The sequence below is a fragment of the Rhinopithecus roxellana genome, chromosome 5 (assembly GCF_007565055.1).
Source record: "Rhinopithecus roxellana isolate Shanxi Qingling chromosome 5, ASM756505v1, whole genome shotgun sequence".
In the NCBI taxonomy this organism is placed as follows: domain Eukaryota; kingdom Metazoa; phylum Chordata; class Mammalia; order Primates; family Cercopithecidae; genus Rhinopithecus; species Rhinopithecus roxellana.
The window spans coordinates 12,823,653-12,835,785 of record NC_044553.1 but is presented as its reverse complement, the minus strand read 5'-3'; the positions used below and the strand labels follow the sequence as shown (position 1 = coordinate 12,835,785).

The 12,133-nt window shown below is 35.4% G+C and overlaps 1 long non-coding RNA gene across 2 annotated transcripts in view; it reads right to left on the bottom strand.

The window, feature by feature from the left end:
- LOC115897508 overlaps nt 1-12,133 on the bottom strand; it is a 135,257-nt gene that overhangs the window by 33,876 nt on the left and 89,248 nt on the right. The window lies entirely within an intron of this gene.

The window sequence follows — 12,133 nt, the reverse complement described above, 5'->3', positions numbered from 1 at the left end:
AAATCCCTGATTTATCTGAAAAAGAATTCAGGAGGTTAGTTATTAATCAGGGAGGGACCAGAGAAAGGCAAAACCCAATGCAAGGAAATCCAAAAAGTGATATAAGAAGTGAAGGGAAAAATATTCATGGAAATAGGTAGCTTAAAGGAAAAACAATAAAAAAAGTCAGGAAACTTTGGACACACTTTTAGACATGTGAAATGCTCTGGAAAGTCTCAGCAATAGAATTGAACAAGTAGAAGAAAGAAATTTAGAGCTTGAAGACAAGGTCTTCAAATTAACCCAATCCAACAAAGACAAAGAAAAAAGAATAAGAAAATATGAACAAAGCCTCCAAGAAATCTGGGATTATGTTAAATGACCAAATCTAAGAATAATTGGTGTACCTGAGGAAGAAGAGAATTCTAAAAGCCTGGAAAACATATTTGGAGGAATAATCAAGGAAAATTTCTCTGGCCACGAAAGAGACCTAGACATCCAAATATAAGAAGCACAAAGAACACCTGGGAAATTCATCACAATAAGATCTTCACCTAGGCAGATTGTCATCAGGTCATCCAAAGTCAAGACAAAGGAAAGAATCTTAAGAGCTATGAGACAGAAGCACCAGGTAACCTACAAAGGGAAATCTATAAGATTAACAGAAGATTTCTCAGCAGAAACCCTACAAGTTAGAAGGGGTTGGGGACCTATCTTCAGCCTCCTCAAACAAAACAATTATCAGCCAAGAACTCTGTATCCAGTGAAACTAAGCATCACAGATAAAGGAAAGATAGAGTCGTTTTCAGACAAAGAAATGCTGAGAGAATTTGTCATTACCAAGGTATCACTACAAGAACTGCTAAAAGGAGCTCTAAATCTTGGAACAAATCCTGGAAACACATCAATACAGGACCTCTTTAAAGAATAAATCACACAGGACCTATAAAACAAAAATACAGGCTGGGCGCGGTGGCTCAAGCCTGTAATCCCAGCACTTTGGGAGGCCGAGACGGGTGGATCACGAGGTCAGGAGATCGAGACCATGCTGGCTAACACAGTGAAACCCCGTCTCTACTAAAAAATGCGAAAAACTAGCTGGGCGAGGTGGCAGGCGCCTGTAGTCCCAGCTACTCGGGAGGCTGAGGCAGGAGAATGGTGTGAACCCGGGAGGCGGAGCTTGCAGTGAGCTGAGATCCGGCCACTGCACTCCAGCCTGGGCGACACAGCGAGACTCCATCTCAAAAACAAAACAAAACAAAACAAAACAAAAAAATACAAGTTAAAAAGCAAACACAAAACAACAACAACAACAAAAACACAAAGTACACAGGCAAGAAAGAGCATGATGAAAGCAATGGTACCTCACATTTCAATATTAACATTGAATGTAAATGGCGTAAATGCTCCACTTAAAAGATACAGAACTGTAGAATGAGTAAGAAGTCACCAACTAACTGTCTGCTGCCCTCAGGAGACTCATGTAACACATAAGGACTCACATAAACTTAAAGGGGTGGAAAAAGGCATTTCATGCAAATGGACTTCAAAAGCGAGCAGGGGTAGCTATTCTTATATCAGACAAAACAAACTTTAAAGCAACAGTGGTTAAAAGAGACAAAGAGGGACAGTATATAATGGTAAAAGGCCTTGTTCAACAGAAAAATATCATAATCCTAAATATAGGTTGGAGCTCCCAAATTTATAAACAATTACTAATAGTCCTAAGAAATGAGATAGATAGCAACACAATAATAGTGGGGAACTTCAATACTCCACTGACAGCCCTAGACAGGTCATAAAGACAGAAAGTCAACAAAGAAACAATGGATTTCAACTATACCTTGGAACAAATGGACTTAGCAGATATATACAGAACATTTCATCCAACAACTGCAGAATACACATTCTATTCAACAACTCATGGAATGCTCCAAGATAGACCATATGATAGGCCATAAAATGAGCCTCAATAAATTTAAGAAAATTGAAATTATACCAAGCGCTCTCTCAAACCACAGTGGAATAAAACTGGAAATCAACTCCAAAAGGAACCTTCAAAACCATGCAAATACATGGAAATCAAATAACTTGCTCCTGAATGAGAGGTCAAAAATGAAATCAAGATGGAAATTTAAAAAATTTTTGAACTAAATGACAATAACAACACAACCTATCAAACCTCTGGGATACAGCAAAGGCAGTGCTAAGAGGAAAGTTCATAGCCCTAAATGCCTACATCAAAAAGTCTGCAAGAGCACAAACAGACAATACAAGGTCAAATGTCAAGGAACTAGAGAAACAAGAATAAACCAAACCCAAACCCAGCAGAAGAGAGGAAATAACCAAGATCAGAACATAAGGAAATGAAATTGAAACAAAAAAATACAAAAGATAAATGAAACAAAAAGCTAGTTCCTTGAAAAAATAAATAAAATTGATAGACCATTGGCAAGATTAACCAGGAAAAGAAGAGAGCAAATCTAAATTCCCTCATTAAGAAATGAAACGGGATATTAGAACTGACACCACTGAAATACAAAAGATCATTCAAGGCTACTATTAACACCTTTACACACAAACTGGAAAACCTAGATGAGATGGATAAATTCCTGGAAAAATACAACCCTCCTAGCTTAAATCAGGAAGAATTAGATACCCTGAACAGACCAATAACAATAAGTGAGACTGAAATGGTAATTAAAAAATTACCAACAAAAAAAGTCCAGGACCAGATGGATTCACAGCAGAATTCAACCAGACATTCAGAGAAGAATTGGTACTAATCCTCTTGACACTATTCCACAAGATAGAGAAAGAAGAAACCCTCCATAATTCATTCTATGAAGTCAGCATCACCCTAATACCAGAACCAGGAAAGGACGTAACCAAAAAAGAAAACTACAGACTGATATCCTTGATGAAAATAGATGCTAAAATCCTTAACAAAATACTAGTTAACTGAATTCAACAACATATCAAAAGGATAATCCACCATGATCAAGTGGGTTTCATACCAGGGATGCAGGGATGATTTAACATACACAAGTCAATAAATGTGATACATGACATAAACAGGATTAAAAACAAAAATCACATGATCATCTTAATAGATGCAGAAAAAGCATTAAAATCCAGCATCCCTTTATGATTAAAACTCTCAGCAAAATCGGCATAAAAGGGACATACCTTAATGTAATAAAAGCCATCTATGACAAACCCACAGCTGACATAATACTGAATGGGGAATATGGTCATTTTCATGATATTGATTCTTCCTATACTTGAGCAAGGATCTAGAACTAGAAATACCATTTGACCCAGCCATCCCATTACTGAGTATATACCCAAAGGATTATAAATCATGCTGCTATAAAGACACATGCACACATATGTTTATTGCAGCACTGTTCACAATAGCAAAGACTTGGAACCAACCCAAATGTCCATCAATGATAGACTGGATTAAGAAAATGTGGCACATATACACCATGAAATACTATGCAGCCATAAAAAAGGATGAGTTCATGCCCTTTGTAGGGACATGGGTGAAGCTGGAAACTATCATTCTGAGCAAACTATTGCAAGAACAGAAAACCAAACACTGCATGTTCTCAGTCACAGGTGGGAATTGAACAATGAGAACACTTGGACACAGGTTGGGGAATATCACACACCAGGGGCCTGTCGTGGGGTGGGGGGAGTGGGGAGGGATAGTATTAGGAGATATACCTAATGTAAATGAAGAGTTAATGGGTGCAGCACACCAACATGGCACATGTAGACATATGTAACAAAGCTGCACGTCGTACACATGTACCCTAGAACTTAAGGTATAATAATAATAACAAAATACTGAGTGGGGAAAAGTTGAAAGCATTCCCTCTGAAAACTGGAACAAGACAAGGATGCCCACTCTCACCACTCTTCTTCAACATGGTACTGGAAGTCCTAGCCAGAGTGATCAGACCAGAGAAAGAAATAAGGGCATCCAAATTGATAAAGAGGAAGTGAAATTGTCACTGTTTGCTGACGATATGATTTTTTACCTTGAAAACCCTAAAGACTACTCTAGAAAGCTCCTAGAACTGATAAAATAGTTCAGTAAAGTTTCCGGATACAAGATTAATGTACACAAATCAGTACCTCTTCTATACACCAAGAGTGACCAGGTAGAGAATCAAATCAGGAACTCCACCGCTTTTACAGTAGCTGGGAAAAAAGTAAAATAAAATACTTAGGAATATACCTAACAAAGGAGTTGAAAGACCTCTACAAAGACAACTACAAAACATTGCTGAAAGGAATCATAGATGTCACAAACAAATGGAAACACATCATGGATGGGTAGAATCAACATTGTGAAAAGGACTGTACTGCCAAAAGCAATCTACAAATTCAATGCAATCCCTGTCAAAATATCAACATCATTCTTCACAGAATTAGAAAAAACAATTCTAAAATTCACATGGAACCAAAAAAGAGCCCACATAGCCAAAGCAAGAGTATGCAAAAAGAACAAATCTGGAGGCATCCCACTACCTGATTTCAAACTATACTATAAGGCTGTAGTCACCAAAACAGCATGGTACTAGTATAAAAATATGCATATAGACCAATGGAACAGAATAGAGAACCCAGAAATAAAGCCAAATGCTTATAGCCCACTGATCTTCGACAAGGCAAACAAAAACATAAAGTGGGCAAAGGACACCCTTTTCAACAAATGATTCTGGGATAACTGGCTAGCCATATGTAGGAGAATTAAACTGGTTCCTCATTTCTCGCCATATACAAAAATCAACTCAAGATAGATTAAGGACTTAAACCTAAGACCTGAAACTATAAAAATTCTAGAAGATGATATTGGAAAAAGCCTTCTAGACATTGGCTTAGGCAAGGATTTCATGACCAAGAACCCAAAAACAAATGCAATAAAAACAAAATAAATAGCTGGAACCTAATTAAACTAAAGAGCTTTTGCACAGTAAAAGGACAGTCAGCAGAGTAAACAGACAACCCACAGAGTGGGAGAAAATCTCCACAATCTATACGTCTGACAAAGGACAAATATCCAGAATCTATAATGAACTCAAACAAATCAGTAAGAAAATAAACAAATTATCCCACCAAAAAGTGGGCTAAGGACCTGAATAGACAATTCTCAAAAGAAGATATACAAATGGCCAACAATCATATAAAAAATGCTCAACATAGCTAATGAGCAGGGAAATGCACATCAAAACCACAATGCGATACCACCTCACTCCTGCGAGAATGGCCATAATCAAAAACCAGTAGATGTTGGCGTGGATGCAGTGAACAAGAACACTTCTACACTGCTGGTGGGAATGTAAACTAGTACAGCCACTATGGAAAACAGTGTGGAGATTCCTGAAAGAACTAAAAGTAGAACTACCATTTGATCCAGCAATACCACTACTGGGTATCTACCCAGAGGAAAAGAAGTCATTATTCGAAAAAGATATTTGCACACGCACATTTATAGCAGCACAATTCACAATTGCAAAATCGTGGAACTAACCTGATGCCCATTAACCAACAAGTGGATAAAGAAACTGTGATATATATATATATATATATATATATATATATATATATATATGAATGATGGAACACTACACAGCCATAAAAGGAATGAATTAACCACATTTGCAGTGACTTGATTGAAATCGGAGACTATTATTCTAAGTGATATAATTCAGGAATGGAAAACCAAATATTGTATGTTCTCACTGATATGTGAGAGCTAAGCTATGAGGATGCAAAGGCATAAGAATGATACAATGGAATCTGGGGAATTGGGGGGAAGAGTGGGAGGTGTGTGAGGGATAAAATACTACAAATATGGTGCAGTGTATACTGCTAGGGTGATGGGTGCACCAAAATCTCATAAATCAGCACTGAAGAACTACACTTGTAACCAAATACCACCTGTACCCCAATACCCCAATAACTTACGGAAAAATAAAAATAATAATAAAAACAATACACAATTAACAAGGAAATTTTGTTACTTCTGTGGCATAAAACAATTTACATAATGATCATAATTACTACTGATAAGATATACTAAGACATATTAGAATCACAAGAATTTCATGCAATTTTGGAACACTTACTAATAATACAATTATATAAACCTAATCCAAAGAAGGTTAACACCATTTTATACTTGACAATGCTTCCTGTATGATTTTAGTATACCACATGAGTCAAATACGTCTGTTTTGGACTTCAGGGACCTTATATCAAAAAATTAATGAGGTCAAAAAGGCAAAATTTAGAATTTGATTTTGGAAAGTTTATCAAATATCAAAAGTTTAAAACACCTAATTATCACAATAGTGTCACAGATCATTGTAAAATAAGTCATTCATTTAACCAAAGTTATCACTCAAAGATTTCATAAAAGGCAAAAGTCTTTATTCTTTGAAAGAGACTTACTTTCCAAACAATAAGCCCTAATAAAGACAGAATGAGGCTAATTAAATCTGTCTCTCAAACCTTGTAAATAAATCTTTTAAATTTTAATTATCTTGACCACAAGATGTAATTTCTATAAAACTTTTTAAAACCTTTTGTAATTGTTTTTATTAAAGAGTGAGTTAATGCTCCAAGAAAACCCTGTTGATCTGACATAGGGGCTCAGACGCTGGTCTTGCATCAGTGTGCCTTTGATATTAATGTTTAATTTATAGAGAAACTCTGAACTAATTTTATTTCTCAAATCGACCCCTACAATCTCATGCTCCCACCTCTTCTGCAATAGTCCTTGGACCTACAGGGGTTAGTTTTTAATTTCTGGCCCCGTGTCTCACGAATTTGGTTTATTTTGATTGTCATCTTCTCTTGGATCAGAGAATGAGACTTTCACTGCTGTCAGTGTTTAAGATTTAGCAGGACTTGGTGTCCCTTTTAGACCCAGGAGTAAAAGCCCTATAACTTAACAACACAAAGACTTTAAAAGCAATACAGAAAATTACATGGATGTAATAAACTTAACTTTTTAATTTCAGTTTTCCTACGCAAACAAAAAAACTTAATAACAATGATATAGAAACTATTTCGATAAAATATAAAATCTGTTTGTTAAACCAGTTACCAAAAGGCAAACAAACAAACAGAGGACCTTCTGCAATGTGATTGCTTTTCCCTATGGGGAGTCCATTTAGATAGCCTGCAAGTTAAAATTTATGAAAATGGCTTGAATTACTTGGTCATAGGAAGAGTGTGTCCTATGTCCTAAGAGAAAGTTTTCTATTTTATATAAGAATTTAAAGCCAAGAGCACAGAACATTATATTGGAAGAAACCATTTCCTTTAGACTTTTAAGATAAAACATTTTTAGCATCAGTCCACAACATCAGTTAGAATCTGAAGGAAAAAAGTTACAGGAGCTGACAAAAATGTTGAAGAAGAGAGTTATTACATCAGGCCTTCTTGATGGGGAGAGAAAGCTGAAAACAGTGAGACACAATAAAAATTAAACTTTTGGGTTAAAAATTAAAATCTCTTGTAATTTTATGAAGAATAAATCAATACCTTAAGAAAATTTTGTTGTTCTAACCCATTCTTTAGTGTATTTTTAACATGAAAGCCCAATCTCTAGAAAGACTATTGTAAGTAGTTTTAATTATAACCAGCTTGATTACATAAAGTGTTTTTTCCATAAATTCTCTTTTTACAAACCTTATTATGACTTATGCAAACCATTTATGATACCCTTGGACTTCCTGTTTTATCCTAAACATCACTCTCTCTTAAATAACCAATTATTTTATTTTAGGACAAAAATTTTACCACACATGATTCCTTCTCATGTAAATTTATTTTCCTTTTAACCTTTGTTACCAAAAGTATCACTTTGTATTTATCTTTCTTTACATCTTTCTTATTTACTGGTCCATTTTACCTTGTTTTATAAATAACCTTTAAATAACTTTGAATTAGGAAAAAATTATTTCTTTTTAATAAGAACATATTGTTTCTTAGAAAAATATTTTCCTGTAATTTTTTTTAAAAGCTAGGTGACCCAAACATTTAATGAATATCTATGATTTAATATAACTGTAGATTCTAAATTATTATATATACATTTATTTTACAAGCATTTATTGTTATATTAACCTAATTACATTTTTAAAAAACTAATTTACCTAGATTACTTATAAAAACTGTGATTGTCATCATTTAAAGTTATTTTCTTGTTAACCATTTTTTATAGTCTGTGAATTTCAGTTGTTAACCTAAATAAGAAACTTAAGGTTAAGTAAATGTGGATTTTTTTTTCAGTAAGACAGATTTAGCTATTTTTTATTAAATCAATAATATTGCATGCCTATTTATCAAAAAATTACATGATAATCTTCTTTTAGGCTTCATTTAGAGCTTTATAACCTTCATGTCAAATCTTGACATCTGATAATGTTTAGCACAGATAAATATAAAACTGCTTGGCCAATAGATCGAAAAAATAATGTACATTGACAATTCTGAATCCATTCTAATTTTATTTTACCAATTAATTAAAAGCCAGCTTATTGATTAAAAATTTACTTAAGTAACTTGAACTTGAAAAGTATTTGGTCTTATTTACTTAATTTATGAATATTCCTTTATTTTTAAGCTAATTTGGTACCTTGTGGCCATAACACATAAAACACATATATGTACATTTTAACACACCTAAGCACACATGCGCACTTACTCATACAAATAAAGATTCTATAGCTTTGAATTTACTTTGAAACTGTAGCCATGAGATATCAATACAAATTACGAAAAAAAATGCTTGGATGCAAACAGTGGTTTTTATCTCAACACCAGTAGAAAGGTCTTCTAAACTAGAAAAGTTGCATTTTCTTAAACAAAAACCACATGCTCTGTTTTGTTTTGTTTTGTTTTGTTTTACAAACTTTACCAAAACACATCTTACTGTCCCACTATTCTAACTCTAGTAACCTTAATTCTAGTGAAAAACATAGGATCACTTAATTGATCACAACACGAGGGGGTATAGCAGAGGTGGGGATGGTTAATGGGTACAAAAATATAGAAAGAATGAATAAGACCTAGTATTTGATAGTACAAAAGGGTGACTATAGTCAAAATAAATTAACTGCTCATTTGAAAATTACTGAAAGAGTATAACTGGTTTATAACACAAAGAATAAATGCTTGAGGAGATGGATACCCCATTTTCCATGATTTGATTATTACACAATGCATGCCTGTACCAAAATACCACATATGTGTATACCTACTATGTACCAAAAAAAATTAAAATAAAAAAGTAACATGACTTTAAGATTTTAGATTACTGAGGAGAATTTTGAAACTAAATATACCAAATTAATCTTACCAAAAAGTACTGAAATCATGTGAACTGAAAAGCCTCTGAGTTAGCTTCTATTAGTCTGATAAATGCTTACTTTTTAAAAGTCAATTAATGAGAACTCTTTCTTCTAATTGGTAGTGAAATATTATTTCTACATGACTTTATAAACATATAGACATAACAAGCTCAGAGGTGAATTTTACAGATTTAAAATTTTTCATTTACCTGTTTTCAAAAATTGTCTCTTCCCTACTTTACACTATTAATCTCTTGATTATCTGTTCCATGTCCTAAACAATAGTTAACTAGGCAACTCTAAATTTTCATCTCCAAAGACATGACTTAAGTGAAGCAAGGTAGAAAATTCAAAGTCACAGACATAAATCTAAACAAATGCAAGGTCTGTTATGTAAACTTTAAGCCATTGTCTAGTTAAATTTCCTAGTGGTTTAGGTGCAGAGACAGAGATGCCCTTACAAAATGGAGATTTCCTTTAAAGATACACATTTCCCTTACAAAGATATTTATTAAAGTGACTTAGTTTGATAGGTGGTGGTTTCAATTTAGCTTGATTTGATTACTGGCTTTGGGGTGGAGCCCTTTAGGAAACAGGATCAAGAAAGCATGTACGATTTTCTAATCTCAGCATGTAAAAAACTAGTAATGACCTGTAGTAATGACCATTTTCTGTAAACTGTCCTCAGCTTCCCCTAACATTGTAGCTCTTATCTATTACACATGACAAGGTCAAATCTTCTCACAGTACTAGGTAATCTCTGGTGCCCCCAAAAGCCAAAGAGGTCATGTAACACCATGCAAAAAAAGCAGAGCTTTAGATCTGAGAAGAATCTGTCCATGACTCTAGAAACTCCCCAAAGAAAGCAGAACATCCAAAAAAGGGATGAATGTTTCCTTTATTCTCAATTCTTTAAGGGGCTTCAGTCTTTAGAAGCCCTCTCTAGAATTTTTTCACTTGGTACTGAAGATGGCAAAAGGGAAGGAGGAATAGGGTGGAAAAAAATAATGAAAAAAATAAAAATAATTTAAAAAAAATGAAAGAACAATTTTTTTAAGAAAGGAAGGCCAGGCACGGTGGCTCATGTCCATAATCCCAGCACTTTGGGAGACCAAAGTGGGTGGGTCACTTGAGGTCAGGAGATTGAGATCAGTCTGACCAACATGGTGAAAACCCATCTCTACTAAAAATACAAAAATTAGCCAGGTGTGGTGGCGTTCACCTGTAGTCCAAGCTACTTGGGAGGCTGAGGCAGGAGAATTGTTTGAACACAGGAGGCAGAGGCTGCAGTGATCCAAGACTGTACCACCGTACTCCAGCCCGGGTGATACAGTGAGATTCCATCCAAAAAAAAAAAGAGAGAGAAGAAGGAAGGAAGGAAGGAAGGAAGGAAGGAAGGAAGGAAGGAAGGAAGGAAGGAAGGAGGGAGGGAGGGAGGGAGGGAGGGAAAGAGGGAAGGGAGGGAAGGGAGGGAGGGAGAAGGGAGGGAGAGAGGGAAGGGAAAGGAAAGGAAGGAAGGAAAGAAAGGAAGGAAGAAAGGGAACAGAGAAACCAACTGTATGGGTTCTTTTTTGTTTTGTTTTGTTTGTTGTTGTTGTTGTTGTTGTTTGTTTGTTTGCAGCTGCAAGGAATTTTACCCAGAGGCCTTGTTCCCCATAATCTGGAATTCTCATTAAGACTTGACCAAGTCATGTAGAGTTGATCGAATCTGATGGGAGAAAGATGGAACAAACAACCAAAAAAAAAAAAAAAAAAAAAAAAAAAAAAAAAAAACCACCAGAAATACAATTATTGAGTGATTTAATGGTAAGGAGAAATTAAGATCAGCTGGTTGTCAACCTTAACTTTTAGTCATTGTGGAGAATTTTCAAGACAAAACCCCAATTCGGCTACTTACCTAAGATTGGTGCCCAGGCTCAAGACTGCTCTCTACCATCTTAGAAACAGGAAAAATCTCAAACTCACCTTCCCTATTGGAAGTGAGCTGAAACACCAGAAAGGAATTGCCTGCCCTTTATCATCATAGAAGCAGGAAAACTTACCTTCCTTGTTGGAAGTGAGTAAACCTCCAGAAAAGGAGCTGTAGCGCAAAGTAAACCTTAGATCTCAACCAAACTTTCGAGGATCAGGGATTCTCTGGAGGGGGCACCTCCCAGACATCAGCAAATTGTCCTGTTGGTTTGAGCAATAAAGATACTCCAAGCTGGTATCAAACACCACTGGGAGATTTGTCAAAGGTCAGGGCCACCTCCACTCAGAGTCCCTTCATAGTTGACAGTTTGTAAACCAAAAAGTATATGAGATAGGTCTCAATCAATTTAGAAGTTTATTTTGCCAAGGTTAAGGACATAGCCAGGAGAAAGGAAACAATACAGAATCACAGAAACAGTCTGTGGTCTGTGCCTTTCTCCAAAAGTGAATTTGAGGGTTTCAATATTTAAAGGGGAAAAGTGGGGTGGAGGAGCAAGAGGGAGGGTACAGGCATCCACACATTGCAAGAGAAAAGGAGCAGGTAGGGGAATAATCAATTATGCATTTGTCTCATGCTCAGTAAGTCAGCACTTTATATAAGATAAGGTGAACATACCTGTGGAGATAGAACTTTTATCTGCTTAGGAACAAAAGGAAGGGCAGCTACTTGTATGACTCAGGTTTCATCTTCATTTTTTCCTTTTGGCCTAGTGAACCGGGGTCCTGAGTTTTTATTTTCCTTTCACACTGTGTTATAGGAGTTTTGCATTGTAAATTTGGCTGGATATTGCAAAATCATTTTTGAA